The 27,281-nt window shown below is 43.2% G+C and overlaps 1 protein-coding gene and 1 long non-coding RNA gene across 3 annotated transcripts in view; one reads left to right on the forward strand and one right to left on the reverse strand.

Annotated features, from left to right (window-relative positions):
* The window catches only part of XKR4 (XK related 4), a 305,832-nt gene that overhangs the window by 30,509 nt on the left and 248,042 nt on the right, over positions 1–27,281 (reverse strand). The window lies entirely within an intron of this gene.
* On the forward strand, positions 1,529–8,347 carry LOC114020445. Its single transcript, XR_006288527.1, has 3 exons — positions 1,529–1,571; positions 7,886–8,037; positions 8,131–8,347. It is a non-coding gene; the product is annotated as an uncharacterized LOC114020445 (long non-coding RNA).

Here is a 27,281-nt window from a genome sequence, read left to right on the forward strand (position 1 = left end):
CTGGTGAGAAGAGCTAATTCCTATGACAGCCAGCAGGAGGCGCTGGAGTGGTGAGGTCGAACCCCGTCACACACAGGTTGTGCGTGTCTGCACAGCCGAGATAGATTTTGATTACTATTTTTGGAATATGTCAAGGCCTATTAGACAGTTGAATGGTCATTGTTAGTGCTGCTAGCACCTTGAAAATGAGCCTCAGAGATGCTTTCAGAGTCACACCTCACCAGTTTTCCTAACTTTAGTTGTAGTTTACAAGACTATCTTGACAAGGCTAGATTTGTTCAAGATTATACCCCCATCCAAACAAGTGTCCAATGGTTTCCACTTTTAGTTGGTGGCCATGATTGTTAACTGAGTTTATTCACCTGTCCCCAGGTAGTAGGCAGCTCTGTGTGCCTTGTGATCTAATTTCAATCCAATATTAGGTTTTGTCATCCAGAAGTAATGAAAATTTAAAAAGAGAAGACAAGAGACCTAATTCCTCAATCACTTACATCAGTCTTACACCAGTGCAATTCTATTTATTTCAATTACAGGCCCAGACTTTTAGCAGGAGATTTTTAAGAATCCCTAAGTATTTAGAAGTACAAGTCCAATGGAAAAAAAATCAATGGAATTTTTTTCCCCTCCATCACCTGGGGTGCTTTTGAAAATCTCCTGCTTTATAAATTTTGCAAAATTACATAACTCAACATCATGTACTGAATCGATGCATTTTGGCTGATGTCACTTTACAATGCAGTCACCCATGTTTGTAGCTGTAATAGCTACACTGTTTAGATAGCAGTTTAAAAGTAGCATTTCCTGACACATGTTTTCCAAGCCAGCCAAAATAATTGGATCCTATTGTGGGCCAAACATTTATTACATGTTTCCAAAAAAAAATTTTTTGCATTAGAACAGAAATCACCATGACCACTAAATTGCTACTTTATCAACATTTTTAATAGATCAAATACCAAAGATTTCCCTTACCCCACAAAAATAAATGTATGGTAGGTGTCATCCTGAACTGAATTTTAATTTCAGAGTAATAAGGACCTCAGAATAACAGTATATAATGTAAGTGCTTAAACTGCCAAAATATATGCAAGAGCATCATACAAATGTTTCTCTGCAGAGTGTATAAACTGCAGCAAGAGGAGACTATTTCAGGCTTGGCAGTTCACCTGTTGGTGGCCTGTTAGTAAGCTTGACTGGCAGTTACACTGTGAGAGATTTTTTAAACCCCTGGGGAATCAAGGCAGGCAGTCACTTTGAGTGATAACTGAAGATAATTTAATTTCAGACTGTCACCCTACCCTGTGTTTCAGACTTAGAAACACCATCCGGTGTGTGGCTTTGTCATAAATATAAAGGGAAGGGTAAACACCTTTAAAATCTCTCCTGGTCAGAGGAAAAACCCTTTCACTTGTAAAGGGTTAAGAAGCTAGGATAACCTCGCTGGCACCTGACCAAAATGACCAATGAGGAGACAAGATACTTTCAAAGCTGGAGGGGGGAGAAACAAAGGTTCTCTCTGTCTGTGTGAGGCTTTTGCCAGGAACAGAAAAGGAATGGAATCTTAGAACTTAGTAAGTAATCTAGCTAGATATGCGTTAGATTCTGTTTTGTTTAAATGGCTGACAAAATAAGCTGTGCTGAATGGAATGTATATTCCTGTTTTTGTGTCTTTTTGTAACTTAAGGTTTTGCCTAGAGGGATTCTCTATGTTTTGAATCTGATTACCCTGTAAGGTATTTACCATCCTGATTTTACAGAGGTGATTCTTTTATTTTTTCTTCTATTAAAATTCTTCTTTTAAGAACCTGATTGCTTCTTCATTGTTCTTAAGATCCAAGGGTTTGGGTCTGTGTTCACCTATGCAAATTGGTGAGGATTTTTATCAAGCCTTCCCCAGGAAAGGGGGTGTAGGGTTGGGGGAGGATTTTGGGGGGAAAGACGTTTCCAAGCGGGCTCTTTCCCTGTTATATATCTGTTAGACGCTTGGTCGTGGCAGCAATAAAGTCCAAGGGGAAAAGGAAAATAGTTTGTGCCTTGGGGAAGTTTTAACCTAAGCTGGTAAGAATAAGCTTAGGGGTTTTTCATGCAGGTCCCCACATCTGTACCCTAGAGTTCAGAGTGGGGAATGAATCTTGACAGGCTTGAAGTAATCAATTTATGTAATAAATGGCTTAAAGAACCATGCCTGCAAACAGAGCTGGGAAAAAATGTGATTCCCAAACTTTAGGCTGCTAAGCACATGGTACTGACACCTTCTATACAAAAAAGCAAACTGCTGTCTCCATCAGTTGTAGCAAACATTTATTTATTGGAATTATATTTGATGTTTCTCTGGAAGAAACTTATTAAAGCACCATGCACACCTATCTAGTGGTAAACAATAATAATTATATTTCATAGAAAACATAGGCCGTGATCCTGGACTACAGCCAGAGAAGAGAAAGGGGACATGTGTCATTCTGGTCTCCTGCAATAAATCAGAGCAGTTTGATGGGTGTTCTAGGTCAGTGGTTCTCAAAGCCGGTCCGCCGCTTGTTCAGGGAAAGCCCCTGGCAGGCCGGACTGGTTTGTTTACCTGCCGCATCTGCAGGTTCTGCCAATCGTGGCTCCCTTGACCTGCGCTGCTTCCCACAGACCCCATTGGCCTGGAGCGGCGAACTGCGGACACTGGGAGCTGCGATTGGCCAAACCTGTGGACACGGCAGGTAAACAAACCGGTCCGGCCCGCCAGGGGCTTTCCCTGAACAAGCGGCAGACCGGCTTTGAGAACCACTGTTCTAGGTCATGCCACATATCTAATGGTTGACTAGGCAGCTTGGCTTCAAAAAGGGTAGCGATGTGTCTGCCACATCTACTTTTCCCCAGCCAAGCTCCCTGTGCTGGTGTTGTACATTGGTAGTTCCTCCTACGGCCACTACACTGGCACAAGGGCTGCTCTGCTCTAGTAGTTAGGCACAAAATAGCCACTGGTCATTGCAGGATTTAAGCTGTAATGTTAAAAAGTGTAAAACCTTTTTTAGAGGCAAGATCTTGACTAAGGGTAAAATTTTAAAAAGCAGCTAAGTGACTTAAGAGCCTCAGTCCCATTTCAAAAGTAACTTGGGCACCTAGGGGTGGGTTCATAAGGGGGCTTCAGTATCTACCTGCCTAAGTCCAACATTTTGGTGCCATGGGCATTCACAAAACCCCTGTTCAGCTGCCATCTAATCTTGTAGGTATCTCAAGCCCCTAGGCGCCTAAGTTTCCACTGTTAAAGTCCCCGAGATGCCTAAATTTCAGTGGCTGGTCATGTGCTGATCTTCGCAGTGCTTTAAGTCCCCCTTGTGAATCTAGCCCTTAGGGATCTAAGTCCAATTGACTTCTAGTGAGATTTAGGAGGCATCTTATACCATGATTGGAGGTGTGCCTGCAGCATGCGTAGATATACTTGAGCTAGCTTTGATCTGTCTAGCTTGAAGCCATGGCAATACGGGCAGCAGCATGGACTGTATAATCGTGCCTGAGACCTGGAAGTGTTCTCAAGTGGTTAACCTTGTACCTTCACAGCTATTGTTATTTGAGCGAAGTAGATCAAAGTTAGCCCAAGTATGTCTACTTGTGCTGCAGCCACTCCTCTGATTGCAGCAGGCATACCTGTAGGCTCCTAAGTGCCTAATTCATTTTTGTAAATGGGACTTGGGTGCTTTTGAAATTTTGACCATAAATTTCCTGACTATCTGTAAATATGGCTACTCACCTGAGACTTCGCTTCTGTGCCTAACTTCTATCCAGTGTGTTCTGCTGTAATAGACAATGAATTTCTATCCATACTTTGCACCATATTAAACAATAACTCCTCGATCACTAATTGTTTAAAGCCAAATCCTGCTGTGATTTGTACAATCAGGGGAACAGATTCTCTGTCCGCTGCATCCTCTGTTAGAGGAATCCTCCCAGTCAGGGAAATATTCTTCAAGTTGAGAAGGTGAATGGATTTTGGAATGTATCTTGCTGATGCACTGAACAGAAGCAGCAAATACCCTTGCTGAAGACATATCCACTATGTGGCTGGGAGTGAGGCAAATTCCCTACCCCTCAAACTAAATCCCTTAAGGCCAGGTCTCTCCCAATACTCTTGAATGCTACTAAGAGAGCCTGCTCTGCTGCTTCCATGGGGTGAAGAAGAGGTTCCATATTGTTGTAGGTGCGTATCCATGTCCATATGCCCTCTTCTCCTTTTGGGCACCACTTCACACTGGGTAGATTTAGCTCTTAATGTTAAGTATTTGTGAATATGTTGTGTCCATATCTGTTGTAAACTACGTGGAATGGTTTGTGCTTGCACAATATTTCCCTGCCAGAGATATTGTCAGAGTGATGTGGTTATTTACTATCTGCTGGAATTGTCTGGGTGAAATTTAACCAGCATATGTGAACTTGAAAAGGTCATTGCTTTTCTGCTGTACTGCAGCGTCTGTTTGATCAGCAAAATTAAAAAAAATAAAGCTGAGGTAAAAGCATCATCAAGCATGCTAGGAGGGAAAACAACTACTCCTTGAGAGACATGGGTGTTTATGAAAAAATCACCTTCACATACATACATTTAAAACTACATATACATTAAAACCATGAAGTTGCTTTTAAAATGCAGACCTTTTTCTCTCTGTAGGATTTTTTAGCATGCTAAAAATGTGGAAAAAAGTCTTAACAGAGATTTTCAAGAAATTGTTCCCTGTTTTATTTAAGAAAATGTGTGTCTGAAAGAGATAATATTTTTTCTTTTATTCACTATAGTTATTACAAAGTCCATTTTCAATAATTGCTGCTTTGCTTGGTGATGTTTCCTAAGGGCTCCATTCTGCCCTATTTCAAGTCCATAAAGGAGCAGCTTTCTATTCCTCTGAGGTAGAGGATTACGTAGGTGGGTAGATCCAGCACAGGCTTAGTAAAGGTGTTAAGGGTGAGTACTGTTCTCTAGCGATTCTTGCTGGCATAATAGACATTAGGGGGTTGTTAAACTCAACAGAATTACAGCAGACTGTTCTAACTTGTGCTGGTGTCCAAACTGGTCCTTGGCTGTGTGGGCACTGGGGGGAAAGTGGCATAAAACTACATTTGCCCTCCCCCTTACTTGAACCACGTGGGCCGTTGCCTTGCCTGAGGATCAAGCCATAATTTCCAAAGGCAGCCTTCCTATCTTCTGAAAATATCATAGAAACTATATTCCTTAAATTAAACACCTTCAGAAAACAAGGGCTTTATTCTGAGAGGTGTGGTGCACCCACAAGTGCTATGGAAGTAGATATTTGCATATCTAGTTAATAGAAATATTAGAAAAATAATACTTGTTAATTTAACAAGTTGTATAATTATTTCAAAATTTATAAAACGCTCTTCAAAGTATCTAACAACAGCTGTGCTTTGATGCAGACTCCTTATTTTAACATTGTTTATAGTCCCATGGCAAAATTAAAAGTTTTGTTAATCCATTAATAAAAAATGAGGAAGATTTTACATTTCAGATTTAACTACATTAAAATGTTGGTGTTCCCCATTTCCCTTCCCAATAGGAGGGAAGTTTCCTTTGAAGTAAAACCCCCGCAACACCTACCAAACCCCAGTCAGTGTGACAAAGGTAGAACACAAGGCTGAGTGTCACTGATCCACACTATCAGCTATTTGGTGCACAAATGTTTCAATCTTTTTCTTTTAAGTCTTACACACACCTATAGGATGGGTGCAGGCAAGTTTTTCCACGCTAAGCATCTCACTGGAAAACTGTAAGGAACCCAAAGGTTGTATCGAACATGTATAAAATGGGGCAGATTGCATTGCCTTTGTTTTTATTACGTGATTGGTACCTCTGGAGAGTACAGCTCCCAACAACTCAGTCATCATCTTACTAGCCAGTGTTTAGTGTATGGTTTTTTTCACTATCTGCTCACCCCAATTCAAAAAGTTCTATGGCATAAGTCTTTTAAAAAGATATGACCAAGTGCTGTCATCCTTCAGGAAAATTTGAGCCTACCTGGTCCTTGATGGTACTGTAGGCTACACGTGGGAGCAATCAGGTGCTCCAAGGGGTGCTCTTTAGCTAATTAGTAATGGAGCTAGAAAGAGGCCGCTAGAGCAGTATAAAGAAAAAGTTGTATAGCAGGAAAGGGGAGAGAAAGGGAGCTCCTTCTAGAGAAGCCTCGGGGGTTTGCAGACTGGAGGACCCACTGGATGAGGGTTCAGAGGTGACACTAAGAGCCCTATGCAAACGATCAGCATCCCTGGGGAAGGGAGACAATGGAAAGCTCCTGTCAATAAGCTCTGGGAAGAGAGCTGGAGTCTGCCTGTACATGACAGAGCTGAAGCCTAAGGTTTGAGGCTGGCTCCTGGGAAGGGAGCAGAAAGACCCCCCAGGTAGTGGAGCAGGCTTAGGGTCTACAACAGAGATGGGCCTCTCCCCTGCTGTTCCCCCTCCCCCGCAGCCTCAGTGCACCGTGCTGCCGTGCAACGCTCTGGGTGGCCGGGCAGCCCAGCTGCAGAGCCATGGCCTGACCCGGTGCTCTGGGCAGCGCGGCTGTAGCGCCGCCAGCCACCGGTGCTCCAGGGAGCACGGTAAGGGGGAAGGGAGCAGGGAGCGGGAGAGTTGGATAGAGGTCAGGGGGCAGGGGTCTGGCTAGGGGGCAGGGCAGTCAGAGGGCGGGGAACAGGGGGGTTGGATGGGACAGGGGTCCTGGGGGGGCAAGTCAGGAATGAGGGGCGGCTTGGGGCAGTCAGGGGTGGGAGGTCCGGGAGTGATCAGGTGACAGAGAGCAGGGGGTGGTGGATGGTTCAGGCGTCCCGGGGGAGCCGTCAGGGGGCGAGAAGCAGGGGGGTTGGATAGGAGGCAGGGGCTGGGCCATGCTTGGCTGTCTGGGGAGAGACAGCCTCCCCTGAATGGCCCTCCACACTATTTTGGAAACCCGATGTGGCCCTCAGGCCAAAAAGTTTGCCTGCCCCGGTCTAGAATGAGTAGGGAAAAACTCATGAGGAGCAGATTAGGCTCCTCTCGGGGAAGATAGGACTTATAAGTGGACATTGGGAGACCCCAGAGATAAACAGCCAGAGGCTATGGGGAAGGGAAGCAGAAGACTTTAGTAGTCTAAAGGCAGAAGACAAGTTATTAGTTTGCAGATTTATTTTTGGTCTTTCATTGGACCTTTCTGTTACCCCATAAGCGGCCTGAACTTTTATGTGATGTGGTGGGAGGGCCAGCCACGGATGACCCAGCGAGAGGCATATGGTCTGCAGGAGGTGCCGGAGCTGAGGAAAATGGTGATGTTACACCCTGATGCCAGTGGGTGTTCTAAGGGTGGGTGTGCTCCTATAACACCAACATAAACAGATGTGGGGTATAACAAGACGAAGACACCAACCTGAGAAATTCAAGGACAATTTTCTGTGTACTGTGAATAATGTGGCCAAAGTTTTCTAAGAGGAATAAAAATTAAAATCTGCCCTTTAGCAGATCCTGTGCCATAGGCAGTGGGGTTGGTATTGTAACTGCCTTGGGGTTTAGAGAGCATGGCCTCTTTAAAACCTTGTCCTGAGGTGGAGGGAGTGCTGGTTGTTCCAGGGGCATGGAGAGAGGGAGAGCAACAGGGTATGTGTATGTAGCTTCGGACAAGAGGGCTAAGGCTAGGGTGACCAGATGGCAACTGTGAAAAAATGAGACAGGGGGTGTGAGGTAATTTGTGGCTATGTAAGAAAAAGTCCCAAAAAACAGGACTGTCCCTATAAAAATGGGACATCGGGTTACCCTAGCTAAGGCTCTCACAATGTTGAGTAGCTGAGAACCCATGAAAGCTTATGCCCAAACAAATTTGTTAGTCTCTAAGGTGCCACAAGGACTCCTTGTTGATTTTTGCTAATACAGACTAACATGGCTACCACTCTGAAACCTGTGAGGGACAAAGCAGCTGACTGGGGATGCTTCAGGACAGGAGCCAGGAGGAGCACTGTGCCCGGTAGGAATCACCGGAGAAGGACAAACCAGAGCTGGGCACTGTACCACTGTTGCAGGGGGCTGTGAGTACTGAGGCTTGTGACTTTGCATTGGGAATAAGGAGGGAGGCTGTAACTAGCTAAGTATGGAGATTGTCTCTTTGTGTGGGTTTGCAGAGAGCAGCAGAAGAGGGCACCAGAGGTGGTGGTGGTTGACTGTTTACTGGCACCGAAGATGACCAGGAACACCTAAGACTGACTGCCGTTGGAACCCTGCGTGCAGACTCATTGCTTGGTGTCTGCCCTCTCACATTGTGGTACAACTGGGTCTGTGGGCCTTGTGATTAATGTAACCCTATTTTACCACTCCCCCTATCTTGCCCCCTGTTTTTCTTTGTTCATCTCTCTATAAATAAATATTTCCATTTCCTATATTCATTGTACTATTCTGGTGTGTGTGTGTGTGTGTGTTTACTCCAGGGAGTGTGGAACAGGTGCCCCTGGGGTGGAAGGTGCCCCTGCTGCATGCCTGTACACGCCTTGCAGGCAGCTTAGGCCAAGAAAAAGCAGACTCCATCTTGGCCACAAGGGTGCTAACATTACAGTAGGTATTAACTTTAGGTGAGAAAACTGAATCAAAAGCAGCAGAGGAGAGTATTCCTGCTATACTAGGGAGCTATAAGGCAGAGATTCAGAGGAAAAGACAGGATACTGGTGGCTGCTGCTACCATGGTTTCAATTTGAGAAGGGGGGAAAATATGTTCCAAGCGTCTCCCAGTTGGGACGCCAAAATGAGACACGACTTGTGGTAGAATGTACAGATGATATTCAAAACTTGATCACATATGATTTGCTGGGCTCCACAGGGCTGGCTCCTTCTCAAAAGAAGCTACACCCACAGGCAGGACTGAATTAAGGCATAGACACAACAGGCACATGCGTTGGACTCTGACTCCTAGAGACATGTTGTGAATCTGTAATCTGAGCTTTCATTAAAAAAATGTGGCTATAGTTCATGGTTGTGAAGGAAAGGCTGCAAACATGATGTGTGTGTTACCGATGCAGTGACATTTGAGTCTGCTAACATGCACCAGCAGAGGGAGGAGAAGCAGCCAGCCTCATACACACCATTAGAGCAGAATAGGCACCTTGGGTCAGGGCAGGAGTTCGGCTATCCCACTGGGCTCAGCAGGATTGACTTTTCCTGGGTAGGACTCAGATAAATGCCAGGCTCTGATCCTTCCTCTGGCTTCTAGGTTCAGATCAGATAGAGGAGGGAAAAGAAGGAGTACTACTCTCCCCAACCGCCACCTAGAGTCATAGGACCAAAATGAAATGTCATGCACAATACATGGTACAGATGCTCATAATATGATCACCTTCTCCTTTCTTCCATGCTGTGATCCTCAGTGAAACAGTTAATGTTGTCATTTAAATAATCATCACGGAGCATCTGGGTTACTACAACAGTGATATGAAGAGGACATTTCACACCTCTCAGTGTTATTGTTTCAGGTCCTCTGCATTCTCAGGCAGACATCACTTCATCGGTTTATGCTAGTTTCATGGTTGGTTTTCTTCACAATCATGTGGGCTAGAGACTTCCATTTAAAATAAAAGTAAACCAAGGTTCTGAAGAATAAGATGCCAGTCTTAAAGACTACCAGGTAGCCTTTCCAATTCATCCCAGTTCAAGTTCTCGCTGCAGACTGACATGAATTTATTTTGTTTTGGGGCTTTCTTATTTTCTTTTCTGTTGTCTATGCAATTATTAGAACAGTGCTAATATGCAGAGAGATGAGTTTGGATGCAGGCTGTTAATGAAATATAATCCCTCTTCAATTTACGTCCTGGTGCTATAGAGGCATTGAACAATATTATTTAAGAGGAGTCACAACAAATGAAGAGAGAAGTTAAAAGTTTGAGCCTGTTCTTTTGCTCAACCAACTGTTTTGATCAGAAGGCAGAAAGAGGCTATTAGCCCTATCCAAAATTTCTCCTTCTGAACATCTTCCATTACTAGACTTTCTGTTCCTGCCCCTAACAATTCTATCTTCTTCTGTGAATAACCATCTTTACTGTATGAGTTAAACATAGCGACAGGCTGTTGGACTGGAACTATAGAGTTCCAGCAAATGAATTGTGTAGGCAATTTAATTGTGAGTTATCACTGGTGTTGTACCAAGGGTTGAGTGTTACGTGCTTTGAGCCTAATTCTCCACTGCCTTCTACATTGGGCAAGTTATTTATATCTGTGCAAAGTAGGTGCAAAATACTGCCATTCTATTTTGAGTGTGTTTTAGGCCACCTTTGCTCATATGTAAATGACTACCCAAGGTGGAAAGCAGTGGAGATGTGGGTATGTGCCACATTTGCTCAGAGAGCCTCCATCTTTGTATGTATTTTTCAATTCAATAAAGTTATAATTCAGGCCCAGTTTTGAAATAGGAAAAATACTAAATAAAAACAAAATAACAAACCCACAACACCAGTTTGCTTATTCTTTTTATTTTTTTATGACCAGGTTGAAACACAAGTGTACATTCCTTTACCACTTTCTGTAACATTACTTGGTTCAAAATCTGAAAAATTACCATCTTCATACATGAAGGCAGTAGGGTCTGTAGGATCAGGTACTGAGGTAGGACTCATGAGTTCTAATCCGATCTCTACCACTGATTTCATGCATGAAATTCATCTCTGTGGCTTACTTTTCCCCTCTGTAAAATGAGGATAATAATTTATCTGCCTCAAAGGAGTGTTGATAAGATTAACATTAGTACAGTACTTTCAGAATGGAAAGGATTATGTGAGTGCTAAGTATTAATCTTATAAGTGATAGGTTAAATTCGTTTAATTGATTTTAAACCAGCTATATGCTATATTAGAGAGGTGTGGTGACTGAGTGGTTAAAGCAAATGAATGCAAAATGAATACCTGATCCATAGGATTAGGGAAGTCAGCTATGATGCTAACCACATCATTCTCTTATGTACCATTAGCTATGGAAATGGACATGCCTTAAACCATATCAGCCTGATGAGCCTTCTGTGGTTCAGAGCAGACTTTGTCTCTTTTTTTTTTTATTAAATTCACTATATTAAAAAGGAACCCCACACTTTTCACTGCCTTGCCTCTTGTGAAGTCATCTGCATGGGTGCTAAGTGGGTGTAAAATATTACCATTTTGATTTGGTAGTGTTACTATAATTATTTTCCCTTGTGCAAAGATATGTACCATGCAATATGCTACCAGATCAAAATAGTAATGTTTCCCACCAATTTAGCAGCAGTGTAAGTGACGGAACAAGATGCAAGGCAGTGGAGAATTAGGTACTTTGTGATTTACCTAGATCGGTGGTTCCCAAACTTGTTCCGCTGCTTGTGCAGGGAAAGCCAATGGGAGCTGCTGGAAGCGGCGTGGGCTGAGGGACGTACTGGCCGCCGCTTCCAGCAGCTCTCATTGGCCTGGAGCAGCGAACCTGGGAGCTGCGATCGGCCGAACCTGCGGACGTGGCAGGTAAACAAACTGGCCAGCCTGCCCGCCAGGGGCTTTCCCTGCACAAGCGGCGGAACAAGTTTGGGAACCACTGATCTAGATACAAATAGAATTCTTTGAACTTCTACTTCTTTTATCAACAAATGTGATTAACCACAGTTTTCACGGACACTAAGCAAATGTGAACTGGATTTTTTAGCTACAATGCATCTATCTCAGATCTACAGACAAAACCATGTATAGGACTCCAAAGGAATGTCAGCTAAAAAACCAAAACACTAAATCCTATTCTAAATTCTGAAGAGGGGAAAGTTGCTTCTTGGCAAAAATTGTGGTGTGCTGCTTGTATGTTTTTCTGTACTCTTAACAGACACCTCTGAAATGACACAGTGTCGATTGCCATATGTGCTTGTGTGTGTATATATATATATATATATAATTACTTCTTACCTTAAATCTGCAGCAAAATATTCCTTCTTCAACAGGCAAGAGAATTATTACTTAATCACTTTTACCAATAGTTAACGGAGACATCAAGTTTGTGCTGACTATGGATGGTTCTGTACCTGTTAACAGAAGTGCCCTCCCTCATGCTTGAATCAACACACTTGACATTCAATATAACATGTTATTTAGTGAAGAAACTCAAACAGCCAACTCTAGGTATCTCTTCAAGCCAAGCCACCCTTCTTTGGAAAGAAGCACTCAAGCAAAACAAACCTGGGTAAAATGTTGTTACAATTCTACAGTCCCTGTGCATGCAGAACTCCTATTGAAATCAATGGAAATTATGGGCACTAGAAGATCTTTCTGCATGATAGATAGATACCATCCTCATACTCAACAATGCCAGTACATCACTGCTCTCTCTCTCAATGACAGGTTTCAGAGAAGCAGCTGTGTTAGTTTGTATCCACAAAAAGAAAAGGAGGACTTGTGGCACCTTAGAGACTAACAAATTTATTTGAGCATAAGCTTGCGTGAGCTACAGCTCACTTCATCGGATGCATGCAGTGGAAAATACAGTGGGGAGATTTTATATACACAGAGAACATGAAACAATGGGTGTTACCATACACACTTTAACGACAGTGATCAGGTAAGGTGAGCTATTACCAGCAGGAAAGAAAAAAACCCTTTTGTAGTGATAATCAAGGTGGGCCATTTCCAGCAGTTGACAAGAACGTGTGAGGAACAGTGTGTGTGGGTGGCTGGGAATAAACATGGGGAAATAGTTTATTAAAGAGCCTTTTCAGTAGGTTTGTTGAGTAACAGACTTTTGACCATAACCACACTTTAAAGACAAATTAAATAAAAATAAATAAAAATTGAATAATAAACTATATTCAGCCCTATCACTTAAGAAGTCAGCAAATGATCATGATTGGTGAAACTGAAATTAATAATGTTGCTTTCAAATTTTTTCCTTCTTTGTCTGTGAACTACAGCTGCAGAAGTGATTGCTCTGTTGATCCCTTTATTCTTATTAACATTCCTTCTTTTGAATTTAGTTGAGCTCTCGAAGCTTGGATGAGTAAAGCATTCTGATTGTTTTTTTTTTTTCTAGCATAAGAGCAACAGCTAATAAAGCATACGTAATTGGTGAATCTCCAAAGGTTTGGAGTTTGAGTTCAATCCAGACTGATTCAATCCAGTCTTTTCCATTTTGGCAGGGAAACAAAGGGTGGCAAGATTGGTGGTCATAGTCCAGGAGCTAGAAAGGTGGGCGAAGACAGTACTAGGAGGTGGAAGCATTGAGAAAAAGGAAAAGACATCTACAGAGATTCCAAGTTGTAGAAAAGACAGCAAGCATGCCCACCTCCCACGATGACACCAGAAAGAGAATTGGGCTGCTATAGACTAGAGGAAGAGGCTGGCCACTAGATTTCTCTCCAAGAAAGAGTAAAAGGAAGTTAATGGCTGCTTGCAAGATGGATGGTTATGTTGAGGAAGGCTGAAGGACCTGGTAAGGCCATCAGAATGTCCACAAATCCCTACAGCTGCTGGGGTTACAAAGTCACCAAACTGTGGCTTATTTTGACAATTGTCCCTGGAAACATTTGTCATGTATTGGCAATTATGCTGCTGTTGTCGGTGTAAGCCCCTGAAGAGTCATGCAGTTGCATTCTCCAGTAGGGAATGGTCTTGAAAGGCGCAGGTGTCTGTTTTTAGTGTGGTCCATGCAACTCAGGTAACAATTGCTTTCAGAGTAGCAGCCGTGTTAGTCTGTATTCGCAAAAAAAAAAAAAAGGAGTACTTGTGGCACCTTAGAGACTAACCAATTTATTTGAGCATAAGCTTTCGTGAGCTACAGCTCACTTCATCGGATGAAGTGAGCTGTAGCTCACGAAAGCTTATTCTCAAATAAATTGGTTAGTCTCTAAGGTGCCACAAGTACTCCTTTTCTTTCAGATAACAATTGTTATTTTTTATCACAGTCCTGCTGTGAGTGCTGCTTTGGAAATTCACTGATTAATTTGCCTAGGGGATATAACTATAATGTTATTCTGGAATAGTCACTGTTTTTGTGCTAAGGCCTACTGTGGGCAACTTTTTATATTTTTTTTAATATATTTTGCAGAATTTCATTGCAACTTAATAGTACCTTTGTCATGCCATATGAACAACTTACATAGTCATACACTAGTATGCATGTTGTGTGAAATAATGTGGTGAGACTATGGATAGCTACAGTAAAGTATAGAATACCACTTACCTCAGAAAACCTTGTCTTAAATTCAGAAAAAGCACCTGACACTCAGAATTTACAACATCATTCATTTCCCATTGTATGACGTCTGAATGATTTATTGTTTGAATAAAAACCATTATGTACTCTTTATTAAAGCAGACATTCCCACTATAATAAACACAGCACATTAGTTTGCTTGTAATAAAGAAACAAAAGGCTCTAAAAATGCTAAAGGACCTTTTTCTGCTCTTGCTACATTGGCAGGGGAATGTACTAGGTGACACAGGGGATGTTTTCTCGCTCCCTAATTCCTGAAGTTCTATCCTTTATGAGTCGACATATATGCTAAGTGAGTAACTGGGACATTCAGTGCATTTTCTAGAGCCCTGCAAATCCATGGATCTCCGCTTTATATCTGCAGACCATTTTTGCGGATCATGGCTCAGATGTGGATGCAAATTTTGTATCCACGCAGGACCCTTGGCTGTTACCCAGCCCTCAGTCTCAAGCTTGGCTCTCTCTTAATTACTCAGCAGCTGACAGTGATATGTGGCATTGGGTTGTTGGGCATTGTGGGAGTTGTAGTCCGCAGCTTGCTCAGATTGAGGAAGTAAACTACAACCCCCAGAAGGGAGTGTGACCGTGTGTTCCTGCATAGTGAGTCAAGAGCTATGTGGGCAAGAGTTGCTGTGACTGTGTAGGGGTGTCTGATCCCCACAATGGGAGGGTGGTTCTGCACATGAGGGCCCAGGAGTGTAGCCTCCCTTCCTGGAGAGGGTAAGGAGGTATGGTGGCGAGAAGTGGGGAGCAGTTGGAGGTCAGGGATTTGGAACAGCCCTGCATCACAGGCACACTGTGACCTGTGGAGCTGTTAATAGAGCCCTGCAAATCCATGGATATCAGACAATTTTTGCAGATTGCGAATTGGATGCGGATACAAATTTTGTATCTACACAGGGCTCTATCTTTTCACTCTGTATGATGCCTCGTCATGTATTAAAAGAGGTTTAGATCATTTTTAAATCAGTTCTGAAACATTCATAAATATCTGCACTGTATATATCTTTTAGAGAAGTTACTTTTACAGCATCTCCACATTTGCCAGTAGTTGAAAACTATGACAGCTCTGATTCAAAGGGATATAAAGCATATTTCAGTAAGAGGAATTGTACATTGTTATAATTGGCAAAAATGTAAGCATTGTTCAAGGCTATATTTTCATATTTTCTTTACTTATTATTTTCTTTATTTAGATTTATAATACAAACAACTTTTCATCCATGCGTGGGGTGTTCCTACATAATTTAATTTTACAATTATTATAATCCCATTCCATCAGCAAATAAAAATGCCCTGGCATAAATAATAATTAAATAAATTCTCTCCACAACAGGCATAATAATAAAATCCCTTCAACCCTTATCCCATCTCCTACACAAATGCATCGGAGCAAAGACAGGCTTTGCAGTGAGCTCAGAAGATTACTAAATCTAGACCCTGGTGGACCAAGTAAGAAATGTATTCCAAAGTTAAGGACCCTTCATGTTCTTGTTCATGAAGAACATCCTGAAGACAGTGCCCACTCATCTATCGAGGGAGGACTAGTGTTTCTGCTGCTGTCACCTGCAGAAGGATGGAGTGGGTTGTTCAGGTACCCAGGCACCAAACTTACAGGGAATCAGTGGAGATCCTGGAGCATTGGTGTAATATGGTTCTGGCATGAGATGCTACTTAACGGGCAGGCAGTTTAATTTCTGAGTGGTCTCAAGGTGCAGCCACACATTACAGCACTCTAGTCTGAGGTGACCAGCCCATCGATAACAGAGAGAAGGTACACCATGATGAGTAGAGATCACCTTCTTTTGGCCAGTCCCAAAAGAAAGAAAGTGCATGCACTTGGCTATTGCCACTATCTGAGAATCCAGAAGCAGCCCTAGGATCAAGTAATAGAACTCAGGAAGTTCACCTATGTTACATATCACATCACTTTTCCTCAGTTAGGGACTTCAGTATAACCTTTGTCAACTTCTTCAGCAGCTTCCCTGGACTGACTAACATTAACACAGTCTTATCTGGATTGACTCAGAAAATGCCTCCTAAAACACAGAACAGAAGGGAGTGATAAAATAGTCCCCTCACACAAGAGCACTCAGGACAGAAAAGCAATTGCCTGCAGTTACTTGTTTGGTCAGCTCAGAAAACAACAACACAACAACTCAAGGGCAATGCTGTTCATCCCATTAGTGTCTGCAACAATACCTTTTGGTGACTGATATCAAAGGCTGCTGATGGATCCAAAAGAATCAGAGCAGAACACTTTCCTCCTGCCATTGCCAGAACTGATAATCAGCTAACGCAACCAGTGCAATTTCTCCTTCATACCCAGGTTTACATGCTAATCAAGAACATAAGAATGTCCATACTGGGTCAGATCAATGGTCCATCTACCTTAGTATCAGAGGGGTAGCCGTGTTAGTCTCTATCCACAAAAACAATGAGGAGTCCGGTGGCACCTTAAAGACTAACAGATTTATTTGGGCATAAGCTTTCACGGGTAAAAAACCCACTTCTTCAGATGCATGTAGTGAAAATTACAGACACAGGCATAAATATACTGGCACATGAAGAGTGTTACCTTACAAGTGGAGAACCAGTGTTGACAAGGCCAATTCAGTCAGTTAGATGTGGTCCACTCACAATAATTGATGGGGAGGTGTCAATACCAAGAGAGGGCAAATTGTGTTTGTAGTGAGCCAGCCACTCCCAGTCTCTATTCAAGCCCAAATTAATGGTGTTAAGTTTGCAAATGAATTGTAGGTTTGCAGTTTCTCTTTGAAGTCTGTTTTTGAAGTTTTTTTGTTGAAGAATGGCTACTTTTAAATCTGTTACTGAATGTCCCTGGAGACTGAAGTGTTCTCCTACTGGCTTTTGTATGTTACCATTGCTGATGTCTGATTTGTGTCCATTTATTCTTTTACATAGAGACTGTCCGGTTTGGCCAATGTACATGGCAGAGGGGCATTGCTGGCACATGATGGCATATATGACATTAGGTGACATATGAAGGTGAATGAGCCCCTGATGGTGCGGCTGATGTGCTTGGGTCCTATGATGGTGTCGCTAGAGTAGATATGGGGACAGAGTAGGCAATGGGGTTTGTTACAGGGATTGGTTCCTGGGTTAGTGGTTCTGTGGTGTGTAGTGTAGCTGCTGGTCAGTATTTGCTTCAGGTTGGAGGGCTGTCTGTAAGCGAGGACTGGCCTGCCTCCCAAGGTCTGTGAGAGTGCGGGATCATTTTCCAGGATGTGTTGTAGATCGTTGATGATGTGCTGGAGAGATTTTAGCTGGGGGCTGTACATGATGGCCAGTGGTGTTCTATTATTTTCCTTGTGGGGCCTGTCCTGTAGTAGGTGACTTCTGGGTACCTGTCTCACTCTGTCAATCTGTTTCCTCACTTCCCCAGGTGGGTATTGTGTTTTAAGAATGATTGATAAAGATCTTGTAGATGTTTGTCTCTGTCTGAGGTGTTGGAGCAAATGCGGTTGTATCTTAGGGCTTGGCTGTAGACAATGAATTGTGAGATGTGTCCGGGATGGAAGCTGGAGGCATGTAGGTAAGTATAGCGGTCAGTAGGTTTCCGGTATAGGGTGGTGTTTATGTCACCATCACTTATTTGCACTGTAGTGTCCAGGAAGTGGATCTCTTGTGTGGACTGATCTAGGCTGAGCTTGATGGTGGGGTGGAAATTGTTGAAATCCTGGTGGAATTCTTCAAGGGCCTTCTTCCTGTGGGTCCACATGATGAAGATGTCATCAATGTAGCAGAAGTAAAGGAGGGGCACTAGGGGACAAGAGCTAAGGAAACGTTATTCTAAGTCAGCCATAAAAATGTTGGCATACTACCTTAGGTTCATGTTTTCGAATCATGGCCAGTGCCAGACGCCAGGTGCTTCAGAAGAGGGCAATTGAATGATCCATCCCATGTTGTCCAGTTCCAGCTTTTGGCACTCAGAGGTTTAGGGACACCCGAAGCATGGAGTTTCATCCCTAGCCATCTTCCCTAATAGCTATCGATGGACCTATGCTCCATGAACTTCTCATTCTTTTTTGAACCCAGTTATACTTTTGGCCTTCACAACATCCCTTGGCAATGAGTTCCACAGGTTCACTGTGTGTTGTGTGAAGAAGTACTTCCTCCTTCCCTGAGGAGGTCAACAAAGACGTGGACAAGAGTGATCCAGTGGATATAGTGTACTTGGACTTTCAGAAAGACTTTGACAAGATCTCTCACCAAAGGTTCCTAATCAAAATAAGCTGTCTTGGCATAAGAGGGAAGGGCCTCTCATGGATCAGTAACTGCTTAAAAGACAGGAAACAAAGGTTAGATGGACAGTTTTCAGACTATAGAGAGGTAAATAGTGGTGTCCCCCATGGAGCTGTCCTGGGACTAGTGCTGTTCAACATATTCATAAGTGATTTGGCAAAAAAGGGATAATCAGTGAGGTGGCAAAATTTGCATATGAAACAAAATTACTCAGGATAGTTAAGTCCAAAGTAGACTGTGAGAAGGTACAAAAGGATCTCACAAAATTGGATGACTGGGCAACAAAATGGCAGATGAAATTCAGTGTTGATAAATGCAAAGTAATGCACATGGGAAAACAAAAATCCCAACTATACATTCAAAATGATAGGATCTAAATTAGCTGTTCCCACTCAACAAAGAGATCTTGGAGTCATTGTGGATAGTTCTCTGAAAACCATCACTCAATATTCAGTGGCAGTCAAAAAAAGCTAACAGAAGGTTAGGAACCATTAGAAAAGGGATAGATAATAAGACAGAAAATATCATAATGCCACTGTATAAATCCATGATACACCTATACCTTAAATAGCGTGTGCCGTTCTGGTCGCCCCATCTCAGAAAAAGATATACTAGAATTGGAAAAGGTTCAGGGAAGGGCAACAAAAATGATTGGGGCTATAGAACAGCTTCCATATGATCTTGTTAAAGACTTTCTGAAAGTCCGAATACACTACATCCACTAAGTCACCTTGCCACATTTTTGTTGACGTAAGAATTCCAATAGATTGGTGAGGTATGATTTCTCTTTTAAAAAACCATGTTGACTCTTCCCCAACTTGTCTTTTTCATCTAAGTGTTTGATAATTCTGTTATTTACTATGGTTTCAACCAATTTGCCTGGTACTGAAGTTAGTCTTATTGACCTCTAATTGCCGGGATTGCCTCAGGAGCATTTTTAAATAATTGGTATTACATTATCTTACAGTCATCTGGTACAGAGACTGATTTAAACAAGAAAGTCTGATATCTGCCAGAAGTCAGAGTTGCCTTGGCATCACCATCTTAATGATCTCTCCTAAAAAGAGAGGTTAGGAACAGGTCAACAGTTACCAAGATTGTCAGCATTAGGTGATGGTTTCTTGTACAGAGGCCTGAAATCAGGTTCTGTAAGAATACAGTAACTCCTCACTTAATGTTGTCCCAGTTAATGTTGTTTCATTGCTACATTGCTGATCTATTAACATACTCATTTAAAGTTGCACGTTTGCTTATAATGTTGATTGGCCGTGGGGGCTTGGAACCAAGGTGGCCAGCTGCCACCCTATCAGCTCCCCTCCACCTCCCCCCTGCAATGCCTCCTGCCTGGAGGCTGCCCCGAGGATCAGCAACTCCTCCTTCTCTCCCCGTGCTTCTCCCTGCAACAATCAGCTGTTTTGCGGCATTCAGGAGGCTCTGGGGGGGAAGAGGGGAGGAGCGAGGACATGGTGTGCAGCCTCCCCCCTCCCTCCAGCAGCAATCAGCTGTTTCGTGGCATTCAGGAGGCTGGGGGTGGGAGGATAGGGGCAGGAGTGAGGACGTGGCACGACTGGGGGGGAGGGCGTGGATCAGAAATAGTCCTTAACCTGTTCTTTCACAACTGAGGGCTGCTCACCTCCTCCCCATACTGTGTTGCCTAGTGCAGCAGTCTGGGAGCTGGCCTTGTCTGTGAAGACCGAGGCAAAAAAAGCATGGAGTACTTCAGCTTTTTCCACATCATCTGTCACTATATTGCCTCCCCCATTTAGTAAGGGTGCCACACTTTCTCTGACCTTCTTCTTGTTGCTAACATACCTGTAACCTGCAACTCCAATTGTGCCTTGGCCTTCCTGATTACACCCCTGCATGCGTTAGCAATATTTTTATACTCCCCCCTAGTCATCTGTCCAAATTTCCACTTCTTGTAAGCTTCCTTTTTGAGTTTAAGCTCACCAAAGATTTCACTGTTAAGCCAAGCTGGTCGCCTGCCATATTTGCTATTCTTTCTGCACATCGGGATGGTTTGTTCCTGTGCCCTCAATAAGGCTTCTTTAAAATACAGCCAGCTCTCCTGGACTCCTTTCCCCCTCATATTAGCCTCCCAGGGGATCCTGCCCATCAGTTCCTTAAAGGAGTCTAAGTCTGCTTTTCTGAAGTTCAGGGTCTGTATTTTGCTACTCTCCTTTCTTCCTTTTGTGAGGATTCTGAACTCAACCATCTCATGGTCACTGCTGCCTACATTGCCACCCACTTCTACTTCCCCTACCAATTCTTCCCTGTTTTGTAAGCAGCAGGTCAAGAGGAGCATGCCCCCTAGTTGGTTCCTCCAGCACTTGTACCAGGAAGTTGTCCCCAACACTCTCCAAAAACTTCCTGAATTGTCTGTGCATTGCTGTATTGCTCTCCGAGCAGATGTCACTGTGATTGAAGTCCCCCATTAGAACCAGGGACTGTGATCTGGAAACTTCTGTTAGTTGTCCAAAGAAAGCCTTGTCTACCTCATCCTTCTGATCCGGTGGTCTATAGCACACGCCCACCACAACATCACCCTTGTTGCTCTCGCCTCTAAACTTAACCCAAAGACTCTCAACAGGCTTTTCTCCAGTTTCATACTGGAGCTCTGAGCAATCATGCCACTCTCTTACATAGAGTGCAACTCCTCCACCTTTCCTCCTGTACCTGTCCTTCCTGAACAATTTATACCCATCCATGACAGTGCTCGAGTCATGTGAACTGCCCCACCAAGTTTCTGTTATTCCAATCACACCATAGTTCCTTGATTGTGCCAGGACTTCCAATTCTTCTGGCTTGTTTCCCAGGCTTCTTGAGTTTGTGTACATGCACCTAAGATAACTAGCTGATTGCCCTACTTTCTCAGTAGGGATCATGAGGCTTCCCATCTTGTACCCTCCTCCTTGGGTTTCCTCCCGGTATCCCACTTCCCCGCTTATCTCTGGGCTTAGGTCACCAACCCCCAGCGAACCTAGTTTAAAGCCCTCCTCACTAGGTTAGCAAGCCTGCCTGCAAAGATGCTCTTCCCTCTCTTTGTTAGGTGGATCCCATCTCTTCCTAGCAATTCTTCTTCCCAGAACAACGTCCCACGGTCAAAGAATCCAACCAAAGAATTCTCTCCAACACCACCTGCGTAACCACTCATTCACCTCCACAATTCGACGGTCCTTACCTGGGCCTTTTCCTTAACAGGGAGGATGGACGAGAATACAACTTGTGCCTCAAGAGCTTCTCCCTATCAAAGGGAAGGTCTTCCACTTTGATCTGCAGCTCTTCAGTGATACCAGAGGCCTGTAGCCAGGACACCCTCCGCATGACAATGGCTGTGGCAGTTGCTTGGGCAGCGGTATCTGCTACATCCATAGAAGCTTGAAGGGCTGTATGAGCTATTAATTGGCCCTCCTTGATGATGGATTGCAACTGGGGGTGTTTGTGCTCCTGGAGATCGCCCATGTGTCCCTGCAATTTGGAATAGTTGAAATAATCATAGTTTGCCACTAGAGCTGAATAATTAGCAATTCTAAAATGAAGAGTGGCAGACGAGTATATTTTGCATCTGAATAGGTCTAGTCGTTTGTGTTCCTTGTTTGTAGAGCAGAACTGTGGTTGTTTGGTATACTGATTGGCAGCCTCAACCACCAGAGAATTTGGTTGTGGATGGGAGAATAAGATGTCCAGTCCCTTCACTGTGATGAAATATTTTCTGTCAGCCCATTTATTGGTGGGCAGTGTGGAAGCGGGCATTTGCCATATGGTTTCAGTGGACTCCATTATAACCTCATTGATAGGGAGGATCTTTGTAGCAGTGGAAGGTTGAAGGATCCGCAGTAACTTGTGTTGTTTCTCTTGCACCTCCTGTAGAGCGATGTCCTGACTAGAGGTTACTCTTTTGAAAAGTTCCTGGCACTGGTTTAGGTCATCAGGTGGTGCAGGGGTTAGTGGTATAACAGCATCGTCTGGCAAGGAAGAAGTGTGATTGTCAGGGTTTTCTTGGTCTAATTGAGCGATTACCTCCTCTTCTTCAAATTCCTCACCTGGAATGTCAGAGATTGCATTGCTTGGCACGGGCGGGGGTGATCTAACTGCTCGTTACGCTGGAGTGGTTGGGAGAGCATGGTGGCTCCTGTAATGTGCCCACGGATCCCATGTGGCCCATTGCACTGGGTAATGTGGTGGTGAGTAGGGCCAAGGTTGCCCATACCCAGGCTGTATATGCCCCATGGGGGTCTCCTCTGTGTTGGGGAGGAGTGCTGAGAGGAGAAATGGCTTCCTCTTCCCTCTGTTCCCACATTGTTGTGTGTGGAGAGGGCAGGGAACAGAAGGGGTCTTTGTGATCTGTGGCTCAGAGATCATTCAGACCCAAGCAGGGGAGACTGCGGTACCAAGGAGACAACTATGTCCCGCTGGCGGAGGAACTGGACCGATGCTGGTGAGGTCAGCACCGCTGCAGGTCCATGGTGAGCTTTAACAGTGGACGCTGGTGCTGGTGGCGTTTGATCTAACCGCCTGAGTGGAAAGCAAAGTCGGTGCCGGCGAGGGTGGCTTTGTCATTGGTGCCGCTGAGGAGACTTGTTGTCTCGGCTCCGTTCTGGTGCCTTTGGGTTCAGCAGAGATCCGCAGCAGGATGGTGCCAGAGAGTTCGGCAAAGATCTGCAGCAGGACGGTGCTGGAGTCATGCTGAGTGCCAAAGGAGCTCTCTCTGAATAAGCTCGGCACCGTGGGCAGAGATTTTGCCGAAGAAGCTCTCTTTCTGTGAGTGTCTTGGCTCAGAGGAGACGCAGCTCACTTCCTGTCAGATCTGGAAGTCGGAGCCTTATCTCTGCAGCGGGGTTTGTGAGACCCTGAGGAAGATCTCTCCTGAGGTGGCTGTAATGACCTCTCCATGAAGATCATTTTCAGACACAGGTCCCTGTCACATCTCGCCCTCATTGTTAAATTAGCCCAGTGTGTGCATTTTTGGGAGACACGGGTTTCTCCCAGACATCGTATGCAGGATGAATGGCTGTCAGAGACTGGCACAGGCTCCTGACAAGATTTACACTTTTTAAAGCCAGGGGACCCCAGCATAGTGTGCTTCCACGTGAGGAAAAGGAAAAATGTTGTATTTTTGTTTTGTTTTTTGTTTAGGAGGGGTTTAGGGAATAGGGATGGTGATTAACTGCTCAATATTGTTGTTTTCTTTCAGAAAAAAGGGTGAAGATGTAGAACTGCACTGGGCTCCATCTGCAGCCAAGGACGGTGGAGAAGGAACAGAGGGGGGTTGGGTCGCAAGCACAGCTTAGGGTGTCAACAGTGCTTTCAGATGGCTACTGCGCAAACATGACCCAACCAAGCACTGCCACAGAAAAATCTCCAATCTCTGGCGCAGGGACGCACCGACACCGAGCGTGGCGCATCCACAGGGACACCGCTTGAAGGAGAAATAATGCTTTATTTGGAATAAGCTATGTTTGAGTCACTTTTATCCGCCACTATCACAGACTCTCAGGGGAAAGGGGCTTACAGCTGCCAAACACTGCTGAGCCTGTCATGTTAACACAATTGAGAAACTGGGTGGCTGCTACCCAGAGATTCAGTCTCAAAGCGGTTGGGTTGTGGGAGTGAAAGAAGCTTTCACCTTGAAAGTAGATGAAAGAAGTTAAGCTGGTCGTATGAAGGGTGCTCTTCAGAAGGACTAAAAGTGATGTAAAGCACAGCTTGCCCTGCAGCTGTGACAATTAGCACTGAAATCGTGCTAATCTTCAAAGTGCTGTATAGAATAATTAATCCTTGCAACACCAGATACTACTGTGCAGTACACATGTTTAGGCAGGGTAAATACAGTGGCTAAAGTTACCACCCTCATTTTATATTGGGGAAAATAAGTCTCAGAAGTTAGGAGATTAGCACAAGGCTTCAGAGTGACTCAGTGGTGGATATAGTACTAGCACTCAGGAATTCCTGACTCAGAGTGTTATGCGTAAGTCTCCAAACTATCCTACTCCCTAACCACTCCTGAATTACATATAGATCACTAGAGATGGGCACAAGGTACCAATTTGGATCTAGATTTCAAACTTCCCAAAAGTTCAGGGAAGTTTGGATCCAGTTTTTGGCTAAATCTATTATAAAGACAAAGTTCAGTTCAGATCAGGTCCAGGCTTCGATTTCAAGACTTACATTCTGGCTGATCTCTCTGAGCCACTAATAAGAAAATGGCTGGTTTTTCCTTAATGAATAACAAACAACATAAATTACAAAACCAAACCATCCCATTGGACATACAAGAAACCAGTTCATAAAGAGTAAAACACCCCCCCACCTGAAATAAGCAACTGATCGTCTTCTAACTTCAGCTTCTAACTCCCATATATCCCAAGTACGCTCCAGAAGAATAAAATTAAAGAGTTATAATCCCGCATCAATAAAAGAGACATTACTGAATATCAAGGTATCTTCTTTTGCCTCTCATAATTACAACAAAATGGGTTATTTCTGAAATATGAGCTTTTGGTTTCAAACATTGATATACTAAAATATAATTCAGGTGATTTTGTATTTGATGATTAAATCTTTATATGAACCTGGTCATATTTAACTAACACGGTTTTCCCATTAAATCAGATTTTCTCTCTCCACCAACTAGGAAGGAGTTTTGAATGACAATATCTTTCGCTTTCCTAGTCTGAACAAACACACAATAGAATGAGGCTTTGAAAATAATTTACTTATTGTTGTCTGTGGATCTCTGTGTGAAGTAGTTTTTGGGGTTTCAGCTATTTCATTTTAATGATCAGAGACTACTGTTACCTGAAAGATGTACACTTCCTGTTTTGACAGGGCTAAAGCTTCTGAACAAAAACATGAAGAAAAAGGCATCTGTAAAATAAAAAATTAATACTTTCTGTCCAAAAGATGTGCTTAAAAGTCATTTAATTATACATCCCCCACCAGTTAACAATAACAGCTAAGGCCATCCCATTCTGCAATGCACTAAAGCACATGTCTATCTTTAAACAACTAAATAAACCCATCCCTATTAAGCCAAAGCATGAAAGCATGTTCTTCGAATGTTTTGGGGGAAACTTTTTGTTTCAGAAGGTGGAGGATGTAATGGGGGAGCAACTATTTTAGATTTGATTTTGACAAAAAGGGAAGAACTGGTTGAGAGTTTGAAGGTGGAAGGCAGCTTGGGTAAAAGTGTTCACAGAATGTTAAAGTTCATAATTCTAAGCAAAGGAAAAAATGACAGCAAAAGAATAAAGATGGTGGATTTCAAAAATGCAGACTTCAACAAACCCAGGGAACTGGTAAATATGGTTCCATGGGAAGGACATTTCAGGGAAATGGGTGTTCAGAAGAGCTGGCAATTTCTAAAACAGACAACATTAAAGGCACAATAACAAACTATCCTGATGCCAAGAAAAGATGGAAAGAAAGTAAGAGATGAACACGGCTGTATCAGGAACTCTTTAAATATCTGAAGATCAAGTAGAAATCATATAAAAAGTGGAAAAAAGGACAAATTGCTAAGAATGAGTACAAAAGAATAACTCAGGTATGTATGGACAAAATCAGAAAGGATAAAGCACAAAATAAATTATGACTAGCAAGGGACATAAAAGAAAATAAAAAGCGGTTCTATAACTACATTAGAAGTAAGAGAATGATGAAGCAAAGTATAGGTCCACTACTTTGTCGGGAAGGAAAGTTAATAATGGACAACACAAAGAAGGATGCATGTTTAATGCTTTTTTAAAATTTCATTCTTCACTAAAGAAGTTATTTGTAACCAGATGCTTAATACAAATAATATTAACAACAAGGGAGAAGGATCTTCTGTCAGAATAGGGAAAGAACAAGTAAAAGAATACTTAAATAAGTTAGACGTAGTCAATTCGACAGGGCCTGATAAAGTTTACCCCAGAATACTTAACAAACCAGCTGAAGCAAATTCTGAACCATTAACAATTATCTTTGAGAACTTGTGGAAGATGGTTATAGTCCTAGAGGACTGGAGATGGGCAAATGTAGTACCTGTCTCTGGAAAAGGGAAAAAGGAAAACAAAGGAATTATATACCAGCCGGCCTAATTTTGATATCCAGAAAGACGCTGTGACAAATTACTGAACAGTCAATTTATTCAAATCTGGAGGATACTAGGGAGATAAGTAATAGCCAACATGGATTTATCAAGAACAAATCATACCAAACCAATCTAATTTCCTTCTTTGACAGGGTAATTGGGAGAAGCAGTAGACATGATATATTTGGACTTGAGTAAGGCTTTTGGCACTGTCTCACATAACATCCTCATAAGAGATGCAGAGAGCTACAGCCAAACTGGGGCGGGGGTGGGGGCTGGAACGCTGAGTGGCTGCTCTTTTCTCACCTCCTCCTCTCCCACTTCTGCCTCTCTGGGGGCAAGGAAGAGAGCCTGGGTGCTCAGCCAGTGGAGTCTGCCTGGAAAGCTCTTGTCAATTTCACTTTTGGCCTGCAGGTATGAAGTGAAATTGACAATAGCCTCCCAGATAGACAACTGGCAAGTGAAAAAAATATCCATTTCAGTTCTCCCAGAAATAGAATGGTTCTGAAAATCACCTTCATGTGAAAACTTCTGCAGTTCTGAGTTTTCATCTGAATTCAGGACAAAACATTTCTCAAAAACAAGACTTTTTTTTTTTTGCAAGAAGGGATTTCCATTTTCCAGCCAGATCTTGATATCTCTGGAATCTGTAGTCCCTGTATCCACCACACAGGAATGAGAGGGGGAAACAGCACAAAAAGTCATGTCTAAGGTTAAGAGGGCAGTCAACTTTTCAAGCTG

The sequence above is a fragment of the Chelonia mydas genome, chromosome 2 (genome assembly GCF_015237465.2).
Source record: "Chelonia mydas isolate rCheMyd1 chromosome 2, rCheMyd1.pri.v2, whole genome shotgun sequence".
Classification (NCBI taxonomy): domain Eukaryota; kingdom Metazoa; phylum Chordata; order Testudines; family Cheloniidae; genus Chelonia; species Chelonia mydas.